Source organism: Saccopteryx bilineata, chromosome 2 (genome assembly GCF_036850765.1).
Source record: "Saccopteryx bilineata isolate mSacBil1 chromosome 2, mSacBil1_pri_phased_curated, whole genome shotgun sequence".
NCBI lineage: Eukaryota > Metazoa > Chordata > Mammalia > Chiroptera > Emballonuridae > Saccopteryx > Saccopteryx bilineata.
Window position 1 is genome coordinate 121,911,769 of NC_089491.1, and position 15,865 is coordinate 121,927,633.

The window sequence follows — 15,865 nt, forward strand, 5'->3', positions numbered from 1 at the left end:
AGAACCCTCCAGTCAAGGCACATATGAGAAAGCAATCAATTAGTTAACGATATATGTTTTATAAAATTAATAATATAAACTAATAATCAGAATAAACACTTATTGAGTACTAATGTAATCTAAGCACTATTATAGTTCTTTTACTTGAATATAATTTAAACCTTCCAAACTCAGTAGGACGGAAAACACTTTGAGTCTATTTTATAAACAAGGAAATGTAAATAGAGAGGTTAGAAACCACAGTCAATAAGTGGAGCAGGTAACCTGGAAAAATCAAAATTATCATCTCTGTGTGTGAACTACATGCATGTTCCAATCCTGCAAGCAATAAACTTCAACACTATCCCCTGCCCTAAAGTTTTTTCCTTGGTAACATGCAGCCTTAAACTAAAGCCCTGCAATGTTTCATCAATCCCACAAGGAGAACACGAGATCTTTTATGTCACCAGGAGACTGGAGGTCCAATACCTACTAATTCATATTTCTGCATCTCCAGCTTGCTTGTCCCACAGTCTGAGCAGTGCTGTGTTTCAGGTTCCCCTATCCCAGTCCACTCAACCTATAAGGGCTCCTGTGACTCAGGGCTGAAGTCCCATGACCGTGCTAGCCTTTACCTCCTGCAGTTCCTCAGGGTACTGTATTCTACCTGTCCCACTCGACTTCCTTCAAATGTAAGCAATTAGGATTCTCCCCCCTTAGGCCTCAGTGCCTGCCCTGGTCATTCTCCAGTGTAGGAGATAGTCACGGGTTTCGGTCTCTTTTGCATTACCTATTGGGTAAGCCTTAATTAGGGAAAGCCCCTTTTAGTCTTGGAATATAATATAAGAGATACTACTTGAATTAAACCCACATCTCCCACTCTATATTCTTCATTGCAGATGAGGTTGAAAGATGATGACTGGGGTCAGTTGTTTGGGTATAGACTGCATGAATGGAGGTGGGACCCAGAGTCTGAGGCATGTGGCTCCAATGAGATGCTTCTACTCAATGTTGTAAAGGATTCTGGGAGCTGAAGGACTAAACCGAGTTCCCTTGAAACAAAGAAGGCCCAAACCCTAATGGTAGCTTATAAAACTACCAGGTCAGAAAAACTAGAGGGAAGGACTGAGACTAAATTACATAAGGAGAACCCAGAATTAGTGGAAGATAGCTCAGAGGGCAAGAAGGTCAAGAATGGGCAAGAGGGAATTGAAGGTGACTCGCTCAATTATCATTATTGTTGGTAACAATTCTTCAAATGTGTGGTGTATGTGTTGGGGTAGCTCAAGCAAGTGTAAAGGGCCTGTGGCCAGTGGGACAGGCTCAGGATCTTTCTCTTTTACCACCCTCTTTTACCCCCTCATGTTTAGCTATAAAAAAGACTCTTCTAAAGCTTCCCAATCTATTATATATTGCTGCATCTTGCTGTTGAAGAGAGAAGACAAAATTTTCTTTTTGTGATTGATGAAAGTGTGTTATAAGGCTCTGATATTGTTGACATTTGATATTGCTCCTGAGCCCCTCTGGATGACTGGGCACTTTAGAGTCTGTATTCTGTTGGGGGAGACTGACAATAAACACATGCATACATATGTAATGTATTTCCAGGAAGTTGTAAGTGCAGTGAAGAAAAATAATTCACAAGAAGAGAACAGAGTTGTTATGTTCAGAAGCAGAATGATGGAAGGCTGCTCTGAGGAGGATAATATGGGCAGAGACTTGACAAAATGACAGTATTTTCTGCACCACAAAACACGTGATCTGCTTTTTAAAGGCAGGGCTTAGTTTATGTCTCCCAGACACGTGCCCAAATTTATAGGACGGGCCCCCAAAATGATTGTATGATGAAAAGAGAGCTATGATTATGAACACTAAACAATAAGCTAGAAAGTCATTTCTGAAGTAGCAAGTGATTAATGAGAGTATTTTCCAGGGGTTTAATTCGAGGAGGCTGCAATGAGCAAATTTTCCTCTTAACTCCTGCATTTCAAGGCCCAATGACATTCTGACCAAGAAATGCATGCTCTTTTCTCTTTCTAGTGCTCTCTGTGGCTTGAATTTTCATTGGCTAAGTATATTGAATTTATAGTAGGAAGCCTTGGTCTGCTTTCTTTACTTACAGAAACTTTACAAACAGGAATGATTGCATCTGTCTACTGAATATCCCTCTAACTACCTGCAATATCAAAGATCTTGAAAGCTGAAATGATCAAAAAGGGACTGGATTCCAAAATTGTCCTCTACTTGTCAAGGTAGCACATTTGATACTTATGTCAGGTACGTCTCAGTGATTTCAGCACCTTATAGCAACTCCTGAAAAGAGTTTGCTTTTATTCCTGAATGCCAAGTAAGGGGGATATAGAAGCTCTTGCAGTTTCCTGGTAATTGGAAGGAAAGGGAGGGCTTGGCTCTTCATTCATCTTTTCTTTATGTTTTTTATTGATTGATTTTTAAAAATTATTTATTAATTTATTTTAGAGAGAGGGAGAGGAAGTGAGACAGAAGCATAGATCTGTTCCTGTATGTGCCCTGACCAGGGGGGATCAAACTGCAACTTTTGTGTATCTGGATAATGCTCTAACCAAGCGAGCTATCTGACCAGGGCTGTTCATTCATCTTTTCATTCAAATTTTTTGGCTCCTAGAGGTTAAAATATTACAAACATATAGGCATTCTCTGTCCAAGCCAATAAGAAAGCTAAGGGCTAACTTTGAAAATATAGGCAATTTCAAGAAAGTAAATGAAGATTGGACCTAATGAAATGACATATGGGGGAAAATAGGAGAGTTGTTTGCAATGTTCATTTAATTAGACTATTTTTCATTTAAATATTAAAATATAAACTTCCTGCTGAACCTCTGTAGATTCAAACAGGGTCACAAGTGAACTGGTAAGAGAGAGAGCCCACGGATAGATGATAGGGAAGAAGGTAGGAATGGAGGATTGGACAGATGAGCTGATCTTTGGTATGGTAGCATCCACGTCAGATGTTACATATATTTAACCAGTATTCTTCTAAATATTCTGATCAGCCTTGAAGTACAGTCTTTTCCCTTCCTTTATCTCCCTTCCAACATTTCTGCTTAATTGCCCCACATACCAAAATACACACACCCGGTCACATGCCAGACTAGGGCTGTCACAGGCTCTAAAATTACCCAATGTGCCATTGATTAAAACCATCACTTGAAGCCCATCCACAAGTCTACCACAGGGAGTTCAAAATAAGTATGTGATTCCCTTTATAGACTGACATGTAAATTATGAATTTTCTTTTTAATGAAAGATAGTTTAATATTTTATTTCTTAGTCTAGTAAGATATAATACCTTCAGGATGAGACATGTTAATTATCCACTCCTGACACCATGACAGCTTTTGGTTATTCATCTCTGTACTCCTTTTCTTTGGTCTTGCTCTTAGCCTCACAATAATTTACACAACAGTGTTCAGGTGGCAACTGCCACCTGGCTAAAGTAAGATTGTAAGTGAAGCCTCCTTTCCTACTATGTGGCACTCTGTTTTACCTTACACCTATGTATCTAATTCTCTCATGTTGTCCTATGTGAATGACATGCCTTAAAAATATGTTTAAAATGAATAAAAAAACATTAAGTCTGCATCATTAAATAAGACTGCATAATTGTTATTGTTTGGGTGAATCAGTCTTAACATATACCATTTCATTGACTCCGGATACCTATGTGTTAGAGTAGATATTAGCAAAAGTTCTTCAATGTTGAGGACTGCCATTTTATGGATGTAAGAAAATGCCAACTAACTAACTTTGAAGTTCTACAAAGGCAGTGGGTAGCTCTAAGATACAAAAGTGATTAACAAAAAAGGAAGAGTTTGTGTGTATGTGTGTTGGGGAGAAGTACAGAGAAAAACGTGAAGACTAAATAAAATAGTTCTCTTCTCCCTGTGGAACCCTCTCTCTTTTCTCTCTCTCTTTTTCTCTCTCTCTCATGCACACATAAATAAAACCATCCTATTTTATATATATCACTGTGAAATATGACTTGCATATGTGGAGAGTCTTCACTATCAGTTTTATTTGTGTCAAATTGTTTTGAGGTTTTACTGAAGAAGGCAGAGTGTAAACTGAAAAGGATTTGAGGATGAAGGGCCTTTGTGGGAATCTCGGTGAGTCATCGGTGCTTGCCCGTCAAAAATTTGGGTAAATAATTTACCATATCAAAGTCTTAATTTCTTTAGAAAAATGAGTGATGTGGCAATGCTATTTATCTTTCAGGGTTTTTATGAGGCTTAAATGATGAAACTTCTCAATGAGAGAAAAAGAAAGAGTGAGGGGAAGGGGAAAGGAAGCGTTCATTTGTTGTTCCACTCAGTCGTGCATTCATTGGTTGCTTCCCATGTGTGCCCTGATCAGGGATCGAACTTGCAACCTTGTCATTTCAGGATGATACTCTTAACCAACTGAGCTAACCAGCCAGGGCTACTTCTCTAACAACTCTTGAAACTGTAATATAAACTATTTTTGATAAATGGTATGTGAAAGACTTATAAAAATGTAAACACATAGTATCTATAATTATCAATATTATGAACATTCATTTTCAATTTTGAATTAAAGTTTTAAAACACACAGCTTTCTATGTATTGAGTTTCTTATAGAAACAATATCATTGAACTTAGGTAATACTTTATAATATTTCTATTTTCCTTGAATTGTATAGCTTTCGGTAACTTTACACACAAATTCATGCAGACTCAGCAGCAGCTTCTGTGATATCCTTACCCATAGAGGAGAGAAGCACTGTGGTCATTGGTTGGCCCATGTGTGGGACAGTTATAAGCAACATTCAGTGAACTTTAGGAAACTAAAGTTCATGTCTTCATGCTTGTCTAAAATTAGATTTGGATTTCAAGGCAGTGCTTTTGTGGTTTAGCAATAGCCAAATAAACTGCAATCAGTTTATTTAATGTTTAGTCTATGCTTGTGGCTGAATTGAGTAAACACTCAGGATCCTCCCAAAGGAAAACCAGGTCCCTAGCTGTACTCTTCCTCAATGATTGCTTTTTTAGAATGCTTGCTAACACACCTAGCCAGTGAAAGCAGAATTTAGGTGCAGATTACCATTGTAAATGAGATTAGCTATGAAAAGTTATGTACTTTGAGGTGCAAAGCAATAGAATTGAGAAGGAGCTTTTCTGGTCTTTTAAAAGGATCCTCACTGAAAGATTCCTTCCTGAGCAGTAAGGACTACTGTTTCCTTGAATCGCCACCTCTTTATTGTTTGCTGATGGATCCTGACTTCACTCCCATATTTATCATTTATGCCAAACTTGTTTCTTGTGATTTTTGTGGTTTGGCTGTTAACACCCTACCTGCACTTCCTAAGTGCACCAGCCCATTATATGACTAGTGAGTGTTGCTCCCAGAAATGACCCTTGAGGAGCCGTGGGGTTGCATTCTACTATGTCCCAGCATGTGCCCAGAGAGTATGACAGCGTTCAAGTGGATTGTGCTGGCACCAGAAGATATGGAAGTAGTGTCAGTCTTTGTCCTCTGTAGATTACTCTTGGAGGAAAATCTTGGATGACTAGCAGGTGTGAGAGATGTTGCTGGTTGCTAGTAGGACTGTGTTCAAGGCTTAGTGTCACTTATGAAAGGGGGCCAATGTCCATGGCTGACCTCAGCCTCCACATATACTCTTTGTATGTGCAGGACCAGTATCTGTCTTGTTTCTCTGCACCCGACTCTGTGCACCCAGATTAACAGAGAAGGCCTGAGCGAACATTAAGTACTCATTTAGAGAGTTTTTAGACGTGCTTGTCACTCTTTAGACACAGGAGTAAATCAAAGTGAGAGGTGATGGAGCTGTGAGCTTACATCTTTCACACCTCAGCTTTCCTGTTTCCAAGGGCAGGATGGGGACCGGGAAACAATTCCCGTGTCGGCAAAAAATGGCAACCTAGGGTTCAGCTGCTCTTCTTCACACTGAGTGGATTTACATGTCCCCGAGACAAACAGGCAATTGGTTTGGATCGGTACCTACTGATTTTTATTTTATTTTCATAATGATTCTTATTTCCAAAGGGTACATAGATTAATTAACTACCTCTGGCACCAGTCATTAACTGAGCATGACAATAGCAATAAGAATTTGATATGCCAGTTTATGTTCACGTGGACAATCCAAGTACAAATTATGGAGAGGTCAAGTTCAATACCCTGAATGGTCAGGAAACTGTGTATGTCAGCACACACAGCACAAGTCACTGGCCCTGCTCTGAATCTTGCTAGGTCTTCCTGCTGATCACACAAAGTGCCAGGCAGGCTTTTGCAGCAGGACCTCTTCTCTGTTCTTTCCTGTCTCTGGATTATTTTCCATCCAGCTGTTCTTCTATTAACTTCCTCTCTCCCTGTTCACAGGTTTTTGCTAAAATGTTGGGTCAGTAGGTCAGCTGCTTCTAAGCACCGGATACAAAATGGCATCTTTTTATCATCCCTAATAGTTCTTTTCCCTCTTTACTCTGTTTACTTTTCTTCTTGGCATAGATTGCCACCTGACATATTATACAGGAATTGGCTTATCGATTTGCTGTCTCCTCCTACTAGAATGTAGCTCGTATCCTTTGCTAGATTGCAAGTGTCTGAAATGCTGTCTCGCACATCATAGGCTCTGAGTAGTATTTGTTAAATGTATGAATAAATGCAGCCTGGAGGCATTCTCATTCACCCTCATAAAACAAGAATTATCTATGGCATAGCTCTAGGTCTGGCTAATTTTTTGGAAGAAATTAGCCACAGTTATAATTTATTGAGTGCCTGCCATTTTCTGGTCACTTTATATCTATCATTTTATCCTTATAGGAATCCTATGATAGGAATTTAATCCCTAATTGAGAGGTGAGCAAAAAGTTCTCTGAAAGGTCTAACAACCTGGCCAAGGTCACATAGCTAGTGAGAGGGAAAACCAGGACATTAAACTACATCCTTGTGATTCCAAAGGCAAGACTATGCCACTTCACCAGGCTAGCTCTCAGAATAAAAGCAAGCATGGCAAGATGTTGTATTAGTCACTAAGCAAAGCTCAGTTTAATGATCATTATCTAAGTGCTAGCTTAATTAACTAGTTGGTAAAAACCTGACTTTAAACTCTAGTTTTGTCCCTGAAAAGAATAAGGTGTTATCTTTCATTCTGTCTTTTAAAATTAACTTTTTTTAGTATAATTAATATACATTAAAACATACCAATTTTATGTGTACAGTTTAAATGAGTTTGATGAATTTATGCTGTGTAAGCACCAGCACAGTCAAGACATAAAATATTTCTGTCACCCCCAAAATTCCCTTGTGTCCTTTCATAGTCAAATCCTCGCCTCCCCTGACCCCAAGCACCAGATAATTACTAATATGCTTTGGATCTCTATAGGCTATTTTCTACACTTTAGAACTTTATATAAATAATATCAGGCAATATGCAGTATATTGTACTGCTTCTTCTACTCAGTTTAATGTTTTTAAAATACATTCCCATTGTTGTATGTATGTATAGTAATATATTCTTTTTCATTGTTGAACGTGTTTCATTGTATGGAGTTCTTTATCTTTTTTCCTGTTGAGGGATATTTGATTGCTATCAGTTTGAGCTGTCATAAAAAAGCTGCTGCGAACATTTTTGTGCAAGTCTTTGTGTGAACATAGCTTTTATTTCTCTTGGGTGAATACTAAGGAAAGGAATTACTAGGTTGCCCATGTAAACATGGTAAATCTATGTTGAGCTTTATATGCAGCTGTCAAAATGCTTTCTTTCTTTTCTTCTTTTTGTTTTAAGTGAGAAAAGGTGAGCTAGAAAGACAGACTCCTTCATGCACCCTGACAAAGATCCACCTAACAAATCCCACCTGGAGCTAATGCTCAAGTCAACCGAACTATCCTCAATGCCTGAGGTCTGTGCTTGGACCAACTGAGCCACTGTCTGTGAAAAGGAAAGAAATAGAGAGAAGAGGGAGGGGGAGAGAAACAGATGGTTGCTTCTCCTGTATGCCCTGACCGGGAATAAAACCCAGGATGTCTGCACGGCAGGCAGACACTCTATCCAGTGAGCCAACTGGCCAGAGCTAAAATGTTTTCCAAAGTAGTTGTGCCATAAGACAATTCTTACTATTGGATTGCTCACTTATAAAACAAAGGTATTTGATTAGATGATTTCTAAATTACCTTCCAATGGTTTGGGACTCCAGGATCTGCTGAGCTAGACCTCTGACTCTTGCCCGTCTTAAAGTAGACGTCTTCCTTCTTTTTTTTCATATCTTAATTTTTATACATTTATATTGTCCCTATTAGTGTTGTTGTTGATGATAAGAGAAAGCTATCTTTGTTTTTCTTTTTAGAAATTATGTGTGTCAGGCAAAATGCTAAGTGTTTTACCTGAAATTTTCATTTAATCCTTACAATACCATTTGCAGTAGACGCTGTTTTTATAATCTGTTTCTGTGATAAAGAAACTAAAGTTCAGGAAAAGTTAAATAACTTCCCCAAGTAAACAAGCTATTAAATGATAAAACTGAGAAACAAAATTGAGTCTTTCTTGATCACTTCTAAATTATTCATGTCCTAGTCCTTGCTCTAATTTCTTGGTTCCTACATCTTCATCTTTCATACTCCTGAGGTCTGACTGGCCCAGTTCTGAACTTCCACATTCTCAATGTTGTTTATCAGTTCTTCTTGCACACCCTGGCATGCCATCAGTGTTCAATGACCCAGCGATTTTCCAGAAGGCAACAGAAAAGGCAACTGAGAGAGTGATGCAGGATTAAGATCATCTTACTTATATCAGATCCATTGAGTTTCCATTAAGAGTTAGAATGGAGTTTCTTGTATCAGCATAATGCCAGTAAGCATTGCTATGAAAAAAAAAATGCTTAGCTAATAAGATATCTTGTCTACATTTTATCTGAATCTAGAGAGCCCAGTCATTTCAAAGCATCACAGAGGTTAATGCCCATTTTGCACTAGACAATTAGCATCCCCCTTCTCATCAAGTGGTGAAATGACCATGTTAGCTCTTGCAGAAATCAGAACATATTATTGGCCCTTCATGATCTCTGTGCAGTCATCATTAAGGATAACAAGGACTCAGATATTGAGTATTATCATTTAGATTAGTAAAGTATTATGTGAATATCCTAAGCATTTCCCATTCAATTATTTTTCAGTATAGTCTTATGAGGCAAAAGCCAAGACTGTATCAATCTCATTCCTCATATGCCCACATAATGTCTATGCTTTGTTATGTGGCTTGTGAGTAAAACATGTCTCACATCCATATTTATAGTTCTAATCAACCAATACCATTAAAAATATTTATTGACTTTAAAGAGTCATTATGGGAGTTCTGAAATAGCTTTTCCTGAAAGGACTTCTTCTATTCTACATCTAGAGACTTGAGGAGTTAATTCAAATCCCCACTACCCTATGAGCCTATTCTATTTTCACTCTTCTCATCCTTTGATTTTGGGATCATTCATAGTCACTCCTGGGCGGTTTATAAATTAATTATATATTGGGTTTTATCCTTTGTGTTTCACTTGTAGAGAGGCATTGTGGCATATAAGAAAAAGCATGAACACTGACTTTAGACAAATACTGACTTTGTCACTTAAAAACAATATGACTCTGGGCAAGTTCCACATCCTCTATAGGTCTTAATTTCTACATGTTGGAAAGAAGATAGAAGTGCTCACAAATTATGGTACCAATTATGTGTCATAAGATTCTTGCAAGCAATAAATGCTATAATGTATGAGAAGAAGCATGTATAGTGAATGGTACAGATTGCAGTCCATTTTCCCTATGGAGATTTTACATTCCTTGGGGCAGAGCCGTGTCTTATATATGCCTCTGGACATACTGAATTCATTTATTTATTTAATGAACAGTTATCTATCACCTATTATGGACTAAGCACAGTACTGTGAATGGAGTCAGGAACACATAGGCCATCCCTTTCCTTCTGGACTTACGGTCTAGTGAAGAATGTAGATATATAGACAATAAAAATATAATTACATGCTTTCTTAAACATTCGAAACATACAGAAGGATGAGGAGCTGTCCATGCTTTTAAAAAAAATCAAGTGCGTAAAGCAATTTATTCCTAAACACCTGCTGAAGAATAAAAAACAAATCATATTTCTTTTTTTTTTTTTTTCTGAAGTTGGAAACGGGGAGGCAGTCAGACAGACTCCCGCCTGCGCCCAACCAGGATCCACCTGGCATGCCCATTAGGGGGCGACGCTCTGTTGCTAGCGCCTGAGGCAGAGGCCACAGAGCCATCCTCAGTGCCCGGGCAAACTTTGCTCCAATGGAGCCTTGGCTGCAGGAGGAGAAGAGAGAGACAGAGAGGAAGAAGAGGGGGAGGGGTGGAGAAGCAGATGGGCACTTCTCCTGTGTGCCCTGGCCGGGAATCGAACCCAGGACTCCTGCACGCCAGGCCGACGCTCTACCACTGAGCCAACTGGCCCGGGACCAAATCATATTTCTGATGATGCCTCCTCTCACTCTCCGACCCTAACAGCATATTAGATAGAATATAGATTCCTCCTCCCCATCATATTACAACCATAATTGTTTCAAAGTATACTATGGAAACAAATGTCATTTTGAAGAGTTCATGTTTCAGAGTCTTTATGGTTTTTGGCTACTTTTGCAAGCTGAAATTTTCTGATTGGCTGATATTGTTATCACTGTCTTTACAATTATCATCACATATTACTTGAGTATCTAACAGGTACCTAAAATGATTTTACATTAAAGAAATTTATAGTTACAGGAAATCAACACACATGCATTTAATTGAAAAGATATATCATAATGCAGAGCAAGTCTATCTCTAGTATGGGAAGTCTAAAAACAGCTAAGATTGCTAGATAAATTACAACAATTCTTTCATAGAAGCATTAAAGATGTAACATACAATAGTAAAAAATTATTTAAGAGTTAGGCTTTAGAGAGGTGAGTGGATCACTGCTTTGGCCCTGAGGGCATTTGCCAATGTAGCTTAAAGTCTGCTGCCAAACACAGATGTGTGCTCGAAGGGTTCAGTACCAAAGGGGAAGGGGTGCAAGTTCAGGGCCTCCCCAAACTTGCCAAATCCATAGTAAATGCAGCAGTGTTTGGTTACTCTCCTAAGGCACAGCACATGGGATGCTGGGTGGATGGGTCAGTAGGAGCCAAATAAAGTCAGAGACCTAGAATGCGGCAAGTTAAACACCAAAGCACTTGTGGGAAGAGAAGAAAATGGAAGTGTGAAGCAGTGGGCTAGACCAAGTGCTTAGACCAGAGGGACCAAGTTCAAAATGGTGAGTATGAGGCAGAACCTAGATATTTACAGTTAGGGTTTAAGCAGCTGAATCCTTTAAGTACAATGAGCCAAACTTATTCTGAACATATAATATCATATAAATCAATAATAAAGGAAAGGGTGATTCAATATCTGGGCTATGTATTATTAGAAATGTTTGATGAAAAATTAAATTTCAGTTCCCACTTTATTCCCTTTTCTCAATTCCAGGTCTACTAAAGAGTTAAATGTAAAATGCCAAGCTATTAGCACAAAAGAAAAGAAACCTCAAATAGATTTGTAACTACGTGTTTCTGAACAGAGAAAATTTTCTGCAATTTTTTTAAGTGAGAGGAGGGGAGATAGACTCCTGCAGGTTCCCCGAACAGGATCCACCTGGGAGCCCCTATCAGGGGCCAATGCTCAGACCAAGTGAGCTATCCTGAGCGCCTGGGGCTGGTGCTTGGACCAATTGAGCCACTGGCTGCAAGAAGGGAAGAGAGAGAGAAGGGGGAGAAGGAGTGGAAGAGAAGCAGATGTTTGCTTCTCATGTGTGCCCTGATCGGAATCGAACCTGGGACATCCACACATCAGGCTGATGCTCTATCCACTGAACCAACTGACCAGGGTTTAAACAGAGAAAATTTTCTGCATTATAAAAGCAATGGTAAATATAAAGAAGAAAAAATTAAGAGAATCAGCTCTATTAAGAAAGATTCTTAGGTTAAAGAGCAAAAAAAAAAAAAAAAGATTGAGAATGTGTTTATAGTAAATATAGCAAGGATTGATATTTTAATACATAAATAATAGCAAATTTGAATTAAATGTTAATATTCCAACAGAGAATAAACATGAAGAGATATTTATAAAAGTTAAGATAACTAGGTAATATAATATACTACAGGGATGTAATGATAGAATAATATAGAATAATATTAGATAACATTTTTTGAACATTTACTTTGTGCTAGATACCATCCTATGCACTTTGCACGTATTATTTCATTTAATCCCCACAATCTTTTTTTTTTAGATTTTTAAAATTTAGTTTAGAGAGAGAAGAAAGAGAGAAGGTGGGGAAAAGCAGGAAGCATCCACTCCCGTATGTGCCTTGACCAGGCAAGCCCAGGGTTTTGAACCGGTGACCTCAGCTTTTCAGGTTGATGCTTTATTCACTGTGTCACCACAGGTCAGGCCTCATCCCCACAATCTTATAAATTAGTTTCTATTAAGAACCCTAGTTTACAGATAAGTAAAGAAGTAGAAAGAGACCAAGTGGCCTTGGGTTATGTTTTATGTCTCAATGCCTTTTGCATTCATTGAATTGGCCTGCTTTTATTCTCATTATTTTTATCAAGGAAAGAGTCAATAAATATTTATTTTTTATAATAATATATAGGAACAGTCTCACACTCATTTCACTTATACAGTCTCAGACTCATTTCACTTATCTTTAGCAGACACTATCATATTAGAAACTATGTGAGCAAATAAAAACATATTTCAAATTATTTAATTAGAATACAATATTATAAAAATGTCAGGCTTTCCTATGTAATTTATAGAATCTAATAAAAACTTAAGATTAGAACCTTAAAATTTATTTAGAAACTTAGACAAATTGTTAGGAAATAATTTTGAAGAGATTGCAACAGAAAAATTCTTTTCCTGTGTGTGGGGTTTTTTGTTTGCTTTGTTGTTTGTTTTGGTATACTCTTTTGCATTTTTAAAGCCTTCCCCATCCTCCTTTTGAAACAATTACCTTTTATTTTTTGCTCCTAAAAGCCAAGAGTTTAATTTTCAATTAACTTTTATAAAGGTCTATATGCATTGCAAGAATTTGGTAAATGTATTTGACAGAAGATAATTTAAGAATATTTTGTTTATGGAAGCTGACAAAAAACCCCACACACCCAAGACTTGAAAACCAGTTGATTCCAACATCTGTCATGTTTGTACAGAGTGATTAAAACCACAGTTAGAATACAAATTGAGTTTTGGCTGGTGAACAGGTTTGTATTTCAGAAATGGTTTACCTCAAGAATATTTTGAGGACAAATGTTTTTTACCTTTTCCAAACATTTATGCTAATTCAAATGTGGGCAAGTTTAAAAGCAGAGAGAAGGAGGCTCTTGGAAAGGGAGGGATTGAAGATACTGGTGAGAAAATTGTGCTGCTATTATCCCAGCGTGGAGCCTCGCATATCTGATTTCTCCTTTCCCTTCATCACTCTCATCAAATCAGTCAATCCATTTTATGAAGTCTTTCTCTACAGTGTCTACCAAATTTTCCCCTACCCTTTATCTCCCATTTGTATTGCTAACATCTTAATTTATGCCTTGACAACTTTAATCTTAGACTATTATAATACAATTTAATATTTTATTTTCTTGTTTCTGGCTTCGCTTAACCTTCAATCTGTCTCAAGCAGACCACTAGACACATCTTTTTAAAGGACTACCTTCTTAATATCACTCTCCTGCATGGCATTTTTATTTTTTAATTATTAAAAAAATTTTTTTTTCTTCTCCAAGTGAGTAGAGAGGAGATAGGAAGATGGATTCCCACATGTGCCCTGATATGGATCCACCCGGCAACCCCCTTCTGGGGCTGATGCTCTGCCCATCTGGGGCCATGCTCACAACTGAGCTATTTTTAGCACCTGAAGGGGAGGCTTCATGGAACCATCCTCAGCTCCTGGGGCTAATGTCTCAAACCAATACAGCCATGGCTGCAGGAGTGGAACAGAGAGAGAGAGAGAGAGAGAGAGAGAGAGAGAGAGAGAAGGGCAGTGAGAGGGGTGGAGAAGCAGATGGGAGCTTCTCCTGTGTGCCCTGAATGGGAATTGAAACTCGGACATCCACATGGTGGGCCAACGCTCTACCACTGATCCAACTGGCCAGGGCTGACATTTTTATTGTATTTTTATGGCCTCTGAATTTGAGGTCCTTAGCTGACTGATATTAGACACTCCCACATCTTACTGGTGACTTCACACATCTGGTCTAATCTGCCTGCTTTTCTAGTATTGTTTTCCAATGTTGTTGGAATACGAGACATTCCCACTTACTGCCTACTTAACACTCTACAAGCATATTTTCTATTTTCCCAGATGCATGATTTTGTTCAGGTAATTATCAGTTTTCTCAAATTTGGTTTTCCATTTTTATAATGTATTTAAAAAAATATGGAATTCTCATAAATTTGTCTAGATTTTAGGGCCTAGGAATTGAACTTTCGTCCCTATTAAGTAGACTTTATTTTTTTAGGGCCATTTTAGGTTCACAGCCAAAGTACAGAGAGTTCCCATATAGCCCTTCCTCTCATGTATGCACACAACCCTTCCCACTATCATCATCTAATCTCAGAGTGGTACACTTGTTACAAATGATATAGCTATACCGACACACCATTATCACCCCAAGTCCACGGTTTACATTAAAGTTCACTCTTGGTGTTGAGCATTCTAAGGCTTTGAACAAACATAATGACATGAATCTACCATTATAATATCATACAGAATAGTTCTATTGCCCTAAAAATTCTCTATACTTTGCTTATTCCTCCCTTTCCCCTGACCTCTGACAACCCCTTTTCACTATCTCCATGGTTTAGCTTTTTCCAGAATGTCATATAATTGGAATCATACAGTATGTAGCCTTTTCAGATTGACCTCTTTCACTTAGTAATATGCCTTTAATTTTTTTTGCATATCTTTTCATGGCTTGATTTGCTAATTTTTTCTTCTTCATTTTTTTTTTTTTTAGTGTTAAATGATATCTCATTGTCTGGAATATTTATATTGATCCATTCATGTACTGAAGGCCCTCTTGGTTGTTTTCAAGTTTTAGCAGTTATGAATAAAGCTTCTATATGTATCCATTTATAAAAAAAAATGCCTTGCCCATTTTCAGGTATAAATAATGTTTACCTCTGTTACTCCCACCCTATACATAGTGTTTTGTTTCTTAAAAAAAATTATGAGTCACATACATACACACACAGAAAAAAAAAAATCAAGGAAAAACCACCCATTGTCAAGAGGCAAAGCAGTTACAGAACTCAAATATGACTCAGATGTTGGAAATATCAGACAGAAAATTTAGAATTAGTATTATTATTATGTAAACATCTCTAGTTAAAAAAACAAACAAATAAAAATCATAAACAGCTGGGGAATTTCATCAGAGATGAAAACTCTAAGAAATAAATCAAACTCATGGAAAAAATCATGGTAACAGAGATAATGATTGCCTTTGACAGGGTTATTCATAGACTAGACATAGACAAGGAAAGAATTAGTGAGCTTGAAGCAAGGTCAACAGAAATTATTTAGAGTGAAACACAAATAGTGAAGATTAAAAAATAAAACTAAACAAAAACAGAACATTAAAGAGCTGTGGGAAAATTTCACATGTTCTAACCTATGTATAATGGGAATCGAGGAGAAAAAAAGAAAATATTATGACTATATATTATATACTGCTCACAAAAATTAGGGGATATTTTATTGCTTCATATTAATTTTGAAATATCCCCTTATTTTTGTGAGCAGTATATACAAAAATGACAG